This window comes from Microplitis mediator, chromosome 2 (genome assembly GCF_029852145.1).
Source record: "Microplitis mediator isolate UGA2020A chromosome 2, iyMicMedi2.1, whole genome shotgun sequence".
NCBI lineage: Eukaryota > Metazoa > Arthropoda > Insecta > Hymenoptera > Braconidae > Microplitis > Microplitis mediator.
The window spans coordinates 11,980,542-11,997,032 of NC_079970.1; the positions used below are offsets into that span (position 1 = coordinate 11,980,542).

A 16,491-nucleotide genomic window follows, 5' to 3' on the forward strand; every position below is an offset into this window, starting at 1 on the left:
GCATGGATCAGTTGTTGCAGATTAATTGTCGTCAGACATGTGATGACACTACTGATGATCCAATGACATTTGATCCATACGACATTTCATCCGTAGATGACTCATCTGCCGATAATTTATCCTCATGACAATTCATCGAAGTGATAATATGTCCCGCTAGGGGCCCAATGCACGTAATTATCAACATAATACAGGTAAGCTGACGTACGTACGTACACACAGTCAGGATAGTTTCCTAGAACCTCAAAACGTCAAAATCTGATAGAAATTCGGTTTTTGCAAATCGGACCGAAACCAATAACTTCCCGAATTTTTGAAAATTTTCAATTTTCTTAGCGGGAAGTTGAAAACGTATGCGGTCGATATGACACAAATCCGTTTCAGAGAAAATGCAGTTGATTAGTGGTATCGACATTTTATCAATTTTTTCAATCCAATCAGGACTTTAAAAAAATTCATTTGCTTATAACAATAGTTAACAATAAAATAAAACGTGTGCGGTCGATACGACACAAATTCGTTTTAGAAAAAAAGCTGTCGATCGGTGTTATCGATTTTTTCAATCTAATCTGGACTTTGAACAAATCCATTTGTCTTTAAAAATAGTTAACAATAAAAAAAGGCCATTCGGCAGCCAAAATGGAAGGTAGATTTTCCAATTAATCTATATAAAAAGTTTCATACATACATATCTTGTGATTCATGTTACTGTGTAGTCAAGATATCAAATTAGGCTTGTTTTCTTAGAGTTAGGGTAAAAAAAGACAACGACTATTGTCGATAGAGAAGTTCAGAAAGTTGATTTGACAAAACATTATATAGGTAATGTACCAAACTAACCTTTACGTAAACAAAGTATATAGAAAATTTAATTAATATGATCATACCTGTAATCGCTATTACGATGGCAAGACCAGTTATAATTATTAGACGTACAGGTACGTTTGAAACAACATAAGTCATAAAAGAAATCCTGTTGAAATATAAAATAGCTGTGAAATGAATGGGTTATTTTCTTCACAATAAAATACAACTCACGAAATTGAATTATAATGGGAAATGTTTAAGATATGTGGAATAAAAAACCATATTCTCAACATTTTTTGTTTATACTTATTAGTAGTAGTAGTAAATACTTATTTTTGAGCTAATTATTGAGCATAATTGTGAACCAATTTACACTCATCCAAAAAATTAAAGGAACAAGAAAATTTTATAAATTTTCCAGTGATTTTTGGAAGGCTGTATTTTCGTGAAAAATGATTGCATCGAAAAAATTAAAAAAGCAAATTGAAGCTTGAAATCTCTAGTTCAAAGATCTTCCAGCGAAATATTTTTTTGAGACACGGTTTTTGCGGAATCGTAAGAAAAAGGTCGAGACAAAATTTTTCTAAATTTATTGGTTTTGTTTTTTAGGTCTACGGGGCCGGGAAAAATTTTTTCAAAGAAACGAATTTATGGCTCGTTTAGGAAATTTATTCAGCTTCAATTTGCTTTTTTTTGTTTCTCTGTACGACAATTTGCTGCTGAGATATCAGCCTTCAAATGGAAAAAGATCTTTTTATCTTTGATTATTGATATCTCAGCAAGTAATGGTCACACAGTAATTTTAAGGGCAGTTTAATAAACTTGAATAAACTCCCTACAAGCTCCATTTTCGAGTTTTTCAAAAAAAAATTTTTTTCATCCTTGATATTCATTTGAAAAACCCACAACAAATGGCCATTTTCTGGTTTTTTAGTCAACTCATCGCTACTCTGCAAATATTGATAAAAAAAATAATGTTGCCAGGTAATTTTATAGCTTAATGTACCCCCAAAAACCTTGGAAATTTTCAGATTGATCCATTGAACCGTTTGTCCGGACCAATTGCTCAAAGTTTTACAAAACAATTAAAGGAACAAGTTTTGTTCCTTAATGTATGTTATCATTACCAAAATGAAAAAATTAATTTTTTTTGGATTTTCTTTCATTTTTGCGTTAGTCATTCATTAAAGATAAAGAGGAAAAAAAAAAAAATTTCCAAAAAACGAGACCAAACAAGAATTTTTTTACATGTTTATTTTTTTCCTCTTTACCTCACATTCACTGAATAACTAACGCAAAAAATGAAAGAAAATAAAAAAAAAAGTAATTTTTTCATTTTGGTAATGATTACACACATTAAGGGACAAAACTTGTTCCTTTAATTGTTTTGTGAAATAAATTCGTTTTTTTGAAAAAATTTTTCCCGGCCCCGTAGACCTAAAAAACAAAACCAAAAAATTTAGAAAAATTTTGTCTCGACCTTTTTTTTATGATTCCGCAAAAACCGTGTCTCAAAAAAATATTTTGCTGGAAGATCTTTGAACTAGAGATTTCAAGCTTCAATTTGCTTTTTTAATTTTTTCGATACGATCATTTTTCACGAATATACAGCCTTCCAAAAATCACTAAAAAATTTATAAAATTTTCTTGTTCCTTTAATTTTTTGGATAAGTGTAAAAAATGCTCATTCATTTCTTAGTTTAGATTCTAAATTTTTAAACTTTAACATAAAACGGAACCCTTTTGAGCTTGAAAAGCTCATAAAAAAGGGAAACAAAGGTATCTTCGAGCTCGAAAATGTATTTACAACAATGTTTTAGAGATCAAAGAGCTCGAAAACAGCGGGAAGTTTTAGGGCTGGCCCGCAGGGTCAACCGATAGTCAGATTTTTTTTTCTGGTTCTAAATCTGTAGAAGCTTCAAATGCTGATACTTATCAGCAGTTAAAGTTTCGCGAAAAAATTGTCGTTTGTATTCATCAGCGGTTGTTATTGATGAAAGAGCGACAATTTCTTCTTCTTCCGATCCGTTTTTTCCCCAATAACATTGAACAATGCTACTGCGTCTTGTTCTGCGTCGATAAACTTTGCTTTGAACCGAAGGAAAGATATCAGTCCATGATGGAATTTGGGAACCATCTAATATTTTCTGACTTTTTAACTTTTTATCTAAATCTGAAAAACCATCGCCCTTCAAAACATTTCAAAAATATTGTCACTTGTGCTCATCAGCAGTAGTTTTTGAAAAGTGAGCGATAATTTCTTCTTCCAATTCGATTTCTCCACGATGAACTTGAGAATCACTATGTGCCATCTGATCCGCTAAAACAGAAATTGAACTCATTCTACGATTGAGACACTGCAATCTGGGTCCATCAACATAATTATCATCACCATCACCAATATTAACATCATTTTCATCAACATTAGCGTCACCATCATCAACATTAGCATCATTAATATCTTCATCATTTTTTAAATCGTCATTACTACTGAGATTGGTGCTATTATCACCATCCTTTCTATCATCATCATCAGCAGTAGTCGTAGTGGTAGTGGTAGTAGAATCACTCGATGAATTTTCAAGGCTCATAGCACCAGGTGCTACTAAATCATCTTCACTGTAGACTGATCGATTGAAAGGCCACATTCTAGTTTTATTGAATCCATTCCGTATTGTTTCCGGTTTGGCTGCAGATTTGAAAGATGCATTGTAGATTTGGGGGATATCATTAGCTGTTATAACACGATCTGGGTGCTCCCTAAGCCACTTCTTCACTTCTTCGGAGTAAGCTATCGAAGCTGGACGCGTGACGCTTACGACAAGAGGCTTTAGTCGCTGAGTAGTGTGTGGTGGTAAACATTGGATGATGACATGGTTTTCACTTCTAAGTTTTGCGTGTCAGTAGTGTGGCCATCTAATACACGGAAAGATTGGAACACGACTGGTTACTGTTCTGCACCCGAATCCGTACGTTTTTGGAAAAAAATGCTCGATTGTGGTGCAGCACCACACTGATTACTGTGCGGAACCCGAATGAGTGATATGCGCGCACGACTAAGTCAGGTCCTGCACAGTAATCAGTCCAGTGTTGCACTGAAATTGAGCATTTTCTTCCAGAACCGTACTGAGTCGGGTGCAGAACAGTAATCAGTCGGGTTTCAATCTTTCCGTGTATTAACCGGACGGGTTTTTAAACTTCCCGCTGAGAAAATTTTTAGAATAATGTCCGTGTGTCCGTGTGTGTGTGTGTGTGTGTGTGTGTGTGTGTGTGTGTGTGTGTGTGTGTGTGTGTGTGTGTGGATTAGGGTGTTCCAAAAAAAGTCGATAATTTTTTTTCGATTGCATGTGAAATTCTTGTTGTATATGTTAAAAAAAAAATTCTGTAAAAATTTGAGCCCTTAATATCAACTTGAAGAACTCCATCACCGAATTTGAAGATTTACCATTGATTTAACATGGAAAAATGATTTTTTAACCTTCATTTCTCCTCCAAACTATGTAGAACATTATTTTTCGGAAAAACCACCACTGTTCCTTCTTCAGTATTAAATTCTGTAAATAAAAGCTCTTAGGGTCCAGTCTCTAACGTCAACCCTCTCGTTTTTATTTGCGTTAAAAAATATAGATTTTTTAAAATTTCGATTTTTTCCATTTAATGTGTAAAATTTTGATCTCAGGCCATGAAGTTTCACAAATCTGGGCCAAGAAAATTTTTCGTATCACTTTTAGCTCCAAAATTGTGAGGTTTGCAATATCTATTTTAATGATTATTCGCTATAATAATAAATTTTACAACAAATTTAAAAATCTATCAATAAAATATCAAAATTTTTTTATAACAGTTAACAAAACGCTGTATTTACGCTTTAATTCTTTCAATTTTATTATTTTTGTTCATTTAATATAACAGTTTTTGGCTGTAACACATGATTTACACACGATTTTTGAATCATTTTACGAATTACAACACTTATTTCATCTATAATTTTCGAATGAATAACGAAGAGAAACCATACAAATTTGAAGTTTCGAAAAAAATTTTAAGCCATTGTAGAATGAAAAAAGCTTTTATTGAAGATTAATTCAATAAACAAATTTGTTTAACAAAAATCTTACAATTGTGGAACATTTAATAAACGTGCTTTCGTATTTAAAAGTCACTAACGATATTGCTGAGCGGGGAGTTGCATTAATGACACAATTCAATATTTGTTTAACGAGAGATGAGGAACAAAAACAATTTTTGCTCCAAGTAGTAGAAAACCACAGGAAAAAATTCCCAGGCTTTTCGAAGCAAAGTATCATTTCATCATATGCAGCTGAATAAAATTAAAATCAACTTTAGTTTCCGATAAATGTTATTAAATTTATTTTTTATTATCATCAACCGATTCTTGTTTCTTGTTACTTACTCGGTATGTTGTGTTTCTTATTTTTAATTGGCCCACAATTGTGAGATTTTTGTTAAACAAATTTGTTTATTGAATAAATCTTTAATAAAAACTTTTTTCATTCTACAATGGATTAAAATTTTTTTCGAAACTTCAAATTTGTATGGTTTCTCTTCGTTATTCATTCGAAAATTATAGATGAAATAAGTGTTGTAATTCGTAAAATGATTCAAAAATCGTGTGTAAATCATGTGTTACAGCCAAAAACTGTTATATTAAATGAACAAAAATAATAAAATTGAAAGAATTGAACCGTAAATACAGCGTTTTGTTGACTGTTATGAAGAAATTTTGATATTTTATTGACAGATTTTAAAATTTGTTGTAAAATTTATTATTATAGCGAATAATCATTAAAATAGATATTGCAAACCTCACAATTTTGGAGCTAAAAGTGATACAAAAAATTTCCTTGGCCCAGATTTGTGAAACATTGAATGATCTATTAAAATTTCCTCAAACTTCATGGCCTGAGATTAAAATTTTACACATTAAATGGAAAAAATCGAAATTTCAAAAAATCTATATGTTTTAACGCAAATAAAAACGAGAGGGTTGACGTTAGAGACTGGACCCTAAGAGCTTTTTTTTTACAAAATTTAATACTGAAGAAGGAACAGTGATGATTGTTCCGAAAAATAATGTTCTACATAGTTTGGAGGAGAAATGAAGGTTAAAAAATCATTTTTCCATGTTAAATCAATGGTAAATCTTCAAATTCGGTGATGGAGTTCTTTAAGTTGATATTAAGGGCTCAAATTTTTACAGAATTTTTTTTTTAACATATACAACAAGAATTTCACATGCAATCGAAAAAAAAAATTATCGACTTTTTTTGGAACACCCTAGTGTGTATGTATGTAAACTCTTTGTAACTTTTTAACTAATGAATCGATTTGGATGGTTAAGGCAGAAATCGAAAGAGCTTGTTGGCCATCAACTTTCCTGAAAATTTCAGATCATTTGATCAAGTAGACTCGAAAATATTGGCGAATTACTAAGAAAAAAAATTTTTTTTTAGTTTTTCAGTGATTTCTCAAAAACGACTCGAACGATCCACTTTCATATCTAATCAGCGTTAGAACTTAATAAAACGCGTCGATCGCCGCCTTAACCATCTCAATCAGTTAATGCGTTCGAGAGATATCGCGGGAGAAAGAAATGGTGAAAAACGGTTTTTTCGAAATATTTTCGAAACGACTGAACGGATGGTCAAAATCGGCGTTGAAAAGTAAAAAAAAAATAACATTTTATGTTGTTTTTTCCGGATAAATCATAATATAATGGACTAAAATGTCTCTGAAATCATACAAACTTTTCCTCTTTATGGTTTCTTTTGATTATCATATAATGTCATCTGACTTGTTATTTAGTTTTAATCATATTATCAACGAAAAAATTGATAAAACAAAGTTTTTATTATTTTTCTCGGATATTTTGTATATTATTGCTCTGACATGAGTCACAACTTAATTAAATCTTGATTTTCATTACTGACAATGATTTCTGCCTTAATACGTTTATTTTATTGAACATAATCGCCCAGGTAGAAAATTGTCTTAGTCGGACAAGTTTGAAACTTCGAAATAGCTTTATTTTAGCTTAACATCTAAGTCTTGTTTTTAGTATGTCCACTAAATTTTTTTCTTTAATTTATTTTATTTCATAAATAAATTTACGAAACTCCTCTTTACAAAAGCACGCGAAAACGCAGCGTCAGTATTACCATCACTTATGCGTATGAAAGTAGCGCGACGATTTTTGCAATAACGATTGACGAATAAATACAAACTTGTCGTTATTTTCCACCAATGACAACAATTCAATCACTCCCATCAAACATCAATCAAAAGTTTTTAAATAGCCTGAACACCATGACTCAGGGCCTTAGTTGTTGATCAAATTTCAGATCTCGAGTCTTACGGTATCGTGTAAACGGTGTCGTGGTTGTTGATTAGATCTTTAAATTTCGAGTCTTACGGTCCGCGTAAACGGTGTCGATAGCCCGTAATCTTATTGCAAAAATCTGTCCTAGACAAGGCAATAAGTAACCGTCCTTAATAAAAGGCCGATAGTTCCTATCGTGTAGCGGTATTATTTTATTAACAGCGGTTTATCTTATATTTTGATTCAGTTAAATTGTAAATTGATTAAGGTACTTGGCTGATATTTTCATATCGTGTTGCGGTATTATTTTGTTATTTACAATTATCATAAAAATCACTCCGACTCGATCGAATAGTGACACAAAAATCAAGTGTAATTATAGTCCCATCTCGGGTCGAGATAATCTGCGCATAAAAAGCCATAAGGCTACATAAGGACGCATTTAAAAATAAGTAAAAATAATTAAAATTAATGATAACCAAATTAAATGGTTTTACATCTTTTATAAGTGCAAACCATTATAACAGTTATAGTGTAGAAGTGCTGTAATTGAAAAATTAAATAAAAAGACAAAAGATCATAATCTTAACTTAGTGGTTTCATTCGAAAATAGCACATAAGATTCTATCCTACTACCCCAACCGCGCCCATTCAACCAACTCCTTCAGGAAGAGGCCGAATGAGCTGCAAAGTCCTGGAGGGATACAACCTGCCGTACTAGAAGAAAGACTCATCCTATGGTAAGTGAGAGACATTTAAAATATTTTCTCTCTATTGATCGATATATAAATGCAACGTGACCAAGCTCGAAGGCGTTTGGATTCGTACTCTTCGAAAATCCCACAATAAATAAAAAATATAGGAAGCGAAAATCTTCCTCGTATTCTTTACTGTTGTCCGCATCCTCCAAATCGCTCGTTAAAGTTTTCTATCGCTACCAAAGGGAGAAATCCCGTATAATTAATTTAAATCTAAGCGACGGACATTTTGTTAGCTTTATTCTAGGTTGCTATTAGAATGAATTCTATGACAAGTCTTTAGAGTGTAACTAACCTTCAAATATACCTTGCTGTTAGCTCTGTTTCCATGCGTATGACAAGATTTGTTCTAAGCTTGGATTCCAAACTTAAAACTACCTTATCTGCTAACATTACTCCAAGCGTCCATAGGAAAATGAAGTTTGAGGTTAATTAGGAGTTTGTGTTATTGTTTATAAGTGATAAATAAGTTCAATTTTATTTGCAACATATATAAAGAAAAATATTTACCAAGCAAGTAAGTGTTGATTTTTTTTTAATTTATTAAATCACAAGTTTTTAATGCTCATAATAAAAAAATTTGAATTTTTTAGAACGTCCTTATTCTCTTAAGTTAAATCAGTAAAAATGTTACTGATTTTTTGAGTAGTTACAAAATTTACTGAAAGATCAGTAGCTTTGAATAAATTTACTGACTTATCAGTAAACTTAGCTTCACGGCAGTAAAGAGTGCCATCTACTTGGAAGCTTGTTTGTTAAAAAGAGGTTGATTGCAAGTTATAATCAAAGTTTATTATTTATATTGCACTATTATTAGGGTAAGTATAAAATATTTCAACAAACAAAAGTTAATTTATACTTTATATACTACCCAGCAAACGAAGTCGGATTGAAGTCCAATACGAACCAACCCGATTCAATGCGATTCTTGAAAACAGTGTTTCGTGTTAAAACGCATTGAATCGGATAGAATGAATTCGAGGCAGAGTTCAACTTACCGACCAAGTCGGTAGTCCAGTCGATGCGCACGAAAAAATGGTCAAAGATCATTTTTTCGGTGAGTAAAGATCGATTTTGAAAAACTTTTTTTTTAAAATACTAGAAAAAATATACGGAAAAAAGTTACCATAAATTTGGAGGTGGATCATTATTTTTTATAAAAAAATTAGAAGTAAAATGAAATATCTCTAAAAGTATTAAGAAGTTATCGAGACTAACTAGTATCATTGTTTTTGGGGTTTTATAACGAACAAAATAGATTTTGAACGAAGTCTCTACGACAAATAGTTGTTGAGATATGAAAAACGAAAAAGCGCGTCATTTCGTCCGCGCGCGGATAAACAAAAGAGTGTAACTCGGCAGCAAATCGATATTTTTACAATTTTTTTTTTATTCTCTTAGTAAATCATGTATCAATCATAAAAAAATTTGGTAACTTCCAAAAAAATTTATTCAAATTTTAAATTTTAAAAAAGTAAAAATCACTTTTTGTTAAATAAAAAATAGAAAAAATGAAAAATATATAAAATGACCTAATGGATAATTTTGTTTGAACCATTACCTAAACAATTACGGGTAGTGACAGTTAAGAGTCCCGTAGCAAGAAATTTTTTTAAGTCCTTATATTGAAAATTATAAAGGAAAAATTCAAAAAATTCGTATATACCATTCGATTCAGAATTATTTGAGATGAGTTTCTGTCGTATCAAAAAAAAAATATATTTTTTTTTAATTGTTAATCAATTTCAAAAATTTTCAAAACGGGTTTTTTTATGAAAAAATTTTTTTTTTTTTAACTGTCATTACCCGTAATTGTTTAGGTAAAGGTTCAAACAAAATTATCCATTAGGTCATTTTATTAATTTTTCATTTTTTCTATTTTTTATTTAACAAAAAGTGATTTTTACTTTTTTAAAATTTAAAATTCGAAAAAATTTTTTTGGAAGTTACCAAATTTTTTTATGATTGATATATAATTTACTAAGAGAATAAAAAAAAATTGTAAAAATGTCGATTTGCTGCCGAGATACACTCTTTTGTTTATCCACGCACGGACGAAATGACGCGCTTTTTCGTTTTTCGCGTTTTAATAATTTCTATCTCAGCAACTATTCGTCGTAGAGACTTCGTTCAAAATCTATTTTGTTCGTTATAAAACCCCAAAAACAATGATACTAGTTAGTCTCGATAACTTCTTAATACTTTTAGAGATATTTCATTTTACATCTAATTTAAAAAAAAAAAAAAAAATGATCCACCTCTAAATTTATGGTAACTTTTTTCCTTATATTTTTTCTAGTATTTAAAAAAAAAAAATTTTCAAAATCGATCTTTACCCACCGAAAAAATGATTTTTGACCATTTTTTCGTGCGCATCGACTGGACTATAAGCCAAACGCATGCAAGTGAAATTTCCCTTTTTTGATATTTTATTTATATTAAGAAATTTATGTTTTTAAGGTTGGGCCGTGGTAAATTGATAAACATAATTTTACTTTTCTAATAACGTCAAAGACAAAAGTTAAAATTGAATAAGTTTATCAAAAAGAACATATTATAAACTATTGCAGAAGCTAAAAATAATTTAATTTTAAAATTTTTCTAAAAACTTCTCAAAAAATTTATAAGAATATAAAATTCTGAAAGTGAATAAAAAAATCTGGGCGTCGGTTGACCCTTCGGGCCAGTCCCAAAACTTCCCGCTGTTTTCGAGCTCAAGGAGCTTGAAAACATTACTCTGAATATATTTTCGAGCTCTTCTAGATCGAAAATGCTATTACCTGCGATTATTTTTTATGAGCTTTTCAAGCTCTACTAAGTTGCATTTTTTGCTAAAGTTTGACAAGTTAAAAATCGAAAATTATTAATGGAGAAGCGGTTTTTTAATTTTTATTTTCGATTATGTTCAATGAAATAAATGTATCGAGGCAAAAATCAATGTCAGTAATCAAAATCAAGATTTGAGTGAGTTTTGACTTAGGTCAGAGCAATAATATATGAAATATCCGAGAAAAACATTAAAAACTGGATTTTCTCAATTTTTTGCTGATGATATGTTTTAAACTAAAGAACAAGTTGGATGACATTAAATGATAATCGAAAGAGACTATAAACAGAAAGAGTTGGTATGATTTCAAAAACATATAGTACATTATATTTTGATTTATCCGGAAAAAATAACATTTTATGTTATTTTTTCACTTCTCAGCGCCAATATCTTTTGAACTAATAAACCGATTGTGACGGTCGGATGGCATTCGGAGCGTTTTATTGAGTTCTAGAGCTGATTAGATTTTGAAATTGGTCGGATGAGTCACTTCAATGATAATAAAAAAAAACCGTTTTTTATCATTTCTTTCGCCAACGATTTCTCTTGAACAAATTAACCGATTGAGATGGTTGAGGTGACATTCGACGCGGCTTATAAAGTTCTAGAGCTGATTAGATTTTGAAGTCGATCGTTCAAGTTGTTTCTGAGAAATCACTAAAAAACTAAAAACAAAAATTATTTTTTATTCGTAATTCGCCAATATTTTCGAGTCTGCTTTATCAAATGATCTGAAATTTTCAGGAAAGTTGAGGACCAACAAGCTCTTTCGATTGCCACCTCAACCATCCAAATCGATTCGTTAGTTGAAAAGTTACAAAGAGTTTACACACATACACACACACACACACACACACACACACACACACACACACACACATACATACATACACTCGGACGTCATTCTGAAAATAGTCAGAATAGCTTCCTAGGACCTCAAAACGTCGACATCTGATGAAAACTTGACTTTCGAAAATCGAGGTGAAAACAATAACTTCCCAATTTTTCAAAATCGTCGATTTTTTTAGCGGGAAGTTAAAAAAAAATCAACTCATTATTAAAAAATTTCTAGAAGTTTTAGAAGTTACCCTCGCAGATTTGAATCACGGTGGGAACACCGTGGAAGTGTAACCACTGTGGATCCACCATGGTTACACGGTGGGTTTGTTCCATTCCACCACCGGGTATACACAGTATATCCACTGTGATTACACGGTGTATTTATCGTGATTCCACGGTGGATTGACCACTGTGTACACACGGTGTTTCCACTGTGATTACGCGGTGTATCCACCACGTAATTACAGTGGAAACACCGTGTATACACAGTGGTCAAGCCACCGTGGAATCACGGTGGATACACCACGTAATCATAATGGTAAAATGGAACAAACCCACCGTGTTTCCACCGTGATTCAAATTTGCGAGGGTGGTAACAAAATTTTCTGTAGTTATCCAATACTAACGTGTCGGGTCTGATCTTATTAAAACGGATTGAAAAACGGAGATTTCAAAAACTGCATTGAATCGTGTTAAAGCGGATAGGATGTTGAATTCGACTCAATCCGATCCCGTTTGCTGGGTAATAAAACTTATATATTTTTCCTCTATTGAATGTGACTAGAATAATTCTGAAACGTATTTGTAGTTGATTTACATCTAAGGTAATGCATAACCTCAAATCGTCTTATTAATTATTTTATGTTTTTAAATAAATATTACTATTATTTTCAGATAAATGTTTATAGCTATTTTCAATGGAAAACTACTACAATTTAACAGACAATCACTCGATGATATTGAAATGGAAGACTTATTAAATGAATATTACTTTCAAAACCCATTTGATGGATTGAAGAATTTAAATCAATAAATCGATGTATTAAAAGAATGTAGTGAATACGTAGAGCCTGAAAAAATACCACTTGATTACAGAATGGAGAACGTATTTGATCAAAAAACTTGTTCTCATATTGATTCTATTTTAGTCAGCGGCCTATTATATATATTTACATAATGTATAATTATTTTATATTAATATTAATATTTCATTAGTTAATTAAATATATAAATATATATATATATATATATATAATTAACTAATGAAATTTATAGATTAAGGAACGTGTAAATGTATAGAGCGTGGAATAAGATAAATTTGGTAAATAATTTAATATTGCGTTACGTTGAAGAGAGAGAGAATAACAAGGTAACGATATATACGTGAAAATATAGATTGATCAGAGTTGTAGTCGACTTACAGGTGGAATCAGCCGACGATGCATCTCAAGTTGGAATGGAACTGGAATGTCCTGGTGAGTCCTCGGGTACTGGATCGGATATCACCTCACTCACTTCACTATTGGTTGTTATTAACCAGGCTCTGAGACCACGGCTCTTGTAAATTTATAAACTCAACTTACACATATATATTATTTGGTTGCTTAGATTTACTCAAGAGAGTGTGGATAAATTATTCGCTTAAGAAAATTTTGCGTCCTCGCGTGTACAATTCTTAAACTCGAGTGAGTCTTGGGTCAAATCATCTTTTACTGCAACCTGCCTTGACCCCTACCTACGTATGCGCAGTGACCGATTTACGGTCACCTGCTGCGCGAAAATCAGCACTGAACTGGACGCTAAGACCCAACTCACACTTGACACCCAGGAAATCCGAAAGAGGGAGAGAGAGAGAGTTAGGTCCAAATAATGAAGACCGTGTTAGCGAGAGCCACATTCTCATGTCGTACTCTGCTGCCCGGTTACAAGATACCACCACATAGGCTAAACTGGTCCATTTCGAATACGCCAGCCACGTATGTCCCTGCAAGGTAGTCTGCAGGCTACTGGAGCAAAGTCTGTTCCAGTGAGTTGACTCAGGGGCTCTGAGCCTCCTGGGAATATCGCAAACTTCGACCACTACGTAGTAAATGGAGTCTGGATGTAAAAGTTGAACGTCAAAAATCCTTACTCGATTTTTGGATTCTTGGTTGTCGCGATGGTGGTTAACTAACTCTAAACTTTATTCACGAACGATTTTACTGAGCTAGAAAAACGTCTCGTCACAACACATACCAACAAATATGTACTTTTTACGTTGTGGTTCAGTACTTTATTTAGAGGTAATTATAAAATAATATTTACGACGACAATTAAGCTTTTTCACAACGAATTTGATCATATAATAAATTCATTTAAAAACAAACAAATAATACATTTTTTATGTGTATTCGGCAAATAAATAAACATAACTTCACTATAATGAAGCCAAAAATAATAGATATCAGAAAATTGAATGATTATTATTTATTTATCAATTGACATAACTTCGAATATTGCAGATGTAACGAATAAATAATGTTATTTCTTAAGTAAACAATATTCAGAAGTAGCAAAAAACTGTATTCAAAAGGTTTTATTAGTTATTTTATTTGTAAAGTGAGTGAATAAACAAAAAGGATCTGGTTAGTGGTGATGGAATTTTAACAATAAAAAATTACAAAAATATTATAATAAATAAATTAGATATTTATTTACACTTTGTACACTTACTGATTGTGAGAATTAATGATAAACAGCGAATGCAACAAAATAACTACGCGATAGCGAGTGCAACAAAAATTGAATCACGTATAATAATTTTGACACGTGGTCGATAGCGGTTAGTGATGCAGGAATTAATTTGGTAATTAATTATACGCGAGTAACAATCAATTTATTCTCAATAAATCGCAGCCTCATTTTACTGTCTAATTATTGAGGATAATTAAGCACAAGATTCCGAGTTATATCACACAAGAATAATTAATTAAGTAAAGCGATTTTATAGCACGAGGTTGTACTAGTCGATTCACGATGCAAAAGATGTTATGTCCGCCGCTTAGTTTTTAGTTACTTATCCGGGATTTCTCGCTTTGGTAGCGATAGTAATTTTGGACAAGCGGGCTCGAGGGTGCGGACGACAATAAAGAATACGAGGAAGAAATTATCTCCCTATAATTTATTATTTATAGTGGATCTTTTCAAATATTCAGAACCCAAACTTTTTCGAAGAGACTGGTGCTCTTGTTCAAGCCAAAAATATTTTATGATGATAGAAAAACGGATCTTCACCTACTTTTTGATGTAACTTCTTCTAGAATGGCAGGTTTTACCCTTCCAGAACGTTGCAGCTCGCTTGACCTTCCTCCTAGGACTTGAGATGAGTGGGTGCGGCTGGGTTGTAGGATATGACCTTGTGTACGACTCTCGAATGAAAACTGCAAGGTTGGAGTGATGAACTTTTCGTTTATTAAAAAAAATAAAAGATTTCAATTACAATAAACGTCACTTATTCACTCTAGTCTTTCACAATCTTTATATGATTTATATTTTTATATTAATTATTTCAACAGATATTATTATAAGATTTTTTATTTCTATTTAATGCGTCATTTTTACACACCCGAGAAGTGGTTTTATGCGCAAAACTCGGCTCGAGATTGACTCACAAATTCACGTGAATTTGTGTCACTGATTCGATCGAACCGGATGGATTTTAAGATCCGACAAATATTGTACTAGACGAACGATTACTTCAGTTGCGTCAGATCGAATTTTAGATCAATATTTGAGGATTTTTAATAAATAATTTGAATTCAATTACTGATTATTCAACGCCGAAACAGATTCCTGCAATAATTGGATACAAAAGATTTTAGTTTAAATGCCTTACTGATTATTCTACGCCTAGGGTGGATTCCCGCAGTATAAATTAGTCTAGATAAATTAAGAATTGCCTTATTGATTATTCAGCGCCAAAGAAGATTCCTGCAATAAGGTTTATGTAGAAAATATTAAAAATCCTCTTATCGATTATTCAATGCCTGGAGCGGATTCCTGCAATAAGAGTTCACGAAACTCCGACGTTCGGATCTTCGCGGGCCGTAAGTTATATGAACAGACGGCCCTGAGCTATGGGTGCTCAGGCTTTTTATAAACTTTGCTTGGCAATTTGATGGGGAATTTATAATTATCGTCATTGGTGGAAAGTGACGACAGTCCATTGTTTATTTGTTAAACTTATTTCAGTTGTCTTCCTACTATTCTTTGCCGCATAAAAAGGTGAAAAAGCTGACGCTGCGTTTTCGCGCACTTTGCAAAGAAAAGCTCAGAAATAATTGTTTTAAGTAATTATTAGAATAAAAAAAAAATCATTTGGACATAACAAAGAGGATGATGAAAGCGTTGTTGAGCCGGCGTTACCGCTTAGTGGTGACGTGGCAGCCTCGCTGCATAAAACAAATTTTTCCATTGGCTTAAAAGCGTGCCAACAGGAAGTAGTTGATAGCCAATTTTCCTTATTGGCTGCCGAGAACGCCGGAATAAGATGAATTCTCTGATTGGCCGGTTGATAGAAGACGAATTATCTGATTGGCCGGCGGGTAGCCGGTCCTCATGCCGTTTTAACACGTCATGAGCAAAAAATTGCATGTGTCGGGCCCAGATAGCGAGTGACCCGGCACTATTCTGACTTTGAAGTCAGTAGCGAGTCCGGCAGCTCCCGGACGTAGCGGAAATGCACGAAGCTTTTCAAATTGTCTAAGCTGGTGACTGAACACTATTGCTCGTCATTTATTGTTTTATTTTATCAAATAAACAATTTTGTTCGATGCTTTTACATACTAACTATATCTATTACTGCTTAAAACATATATAGAAACATTTTTTTCTATTTGAAAACTTTGCTTTACTACAAAATCTATTAATATCATATTTAT

The 16,491-nt window shown here is 32.3% G+C and overlaps 2 protein-coding genes across 15 annotated transcripts in view; one reads left to right on the forward strand and one right to left on the reverse strand.

Annotated features, from left to right (window-relative positions):
• Window positions 1–16,491, reverse strand: part of LOC130663030 (uncharacterized) — a 275,606-nt gene that overhangs the window by 202,590 nt on the left and 56,525 nt on the right. Inside the window, exon 4 of one of the 13 annotated variants that reach the window (XM_057462071.1) lies at window positions 14,850–14,991. The exons of the other annotated variants lie outside the window; for them this stretch is intronic. The gene's annotated coding sequence lies outside the window, so the exon portion shown is untranslated. The remainder of the gene's footprint in view (window positions 1–14,849; window positions 14,992–16,491) is intronic. 13 annotated transcript variants of the gene reach the window in all.
• LOC130663028 (dual specificity protein kinase splB-like) overlaps window positions 1–16,491 on the forward strand; it is a 528,032-nt gene that overhangs the window by 180,445 nt on the left and 331,096 nt on the right. The gene's annotated exons all lie outside the window — the stretch shown is intronic.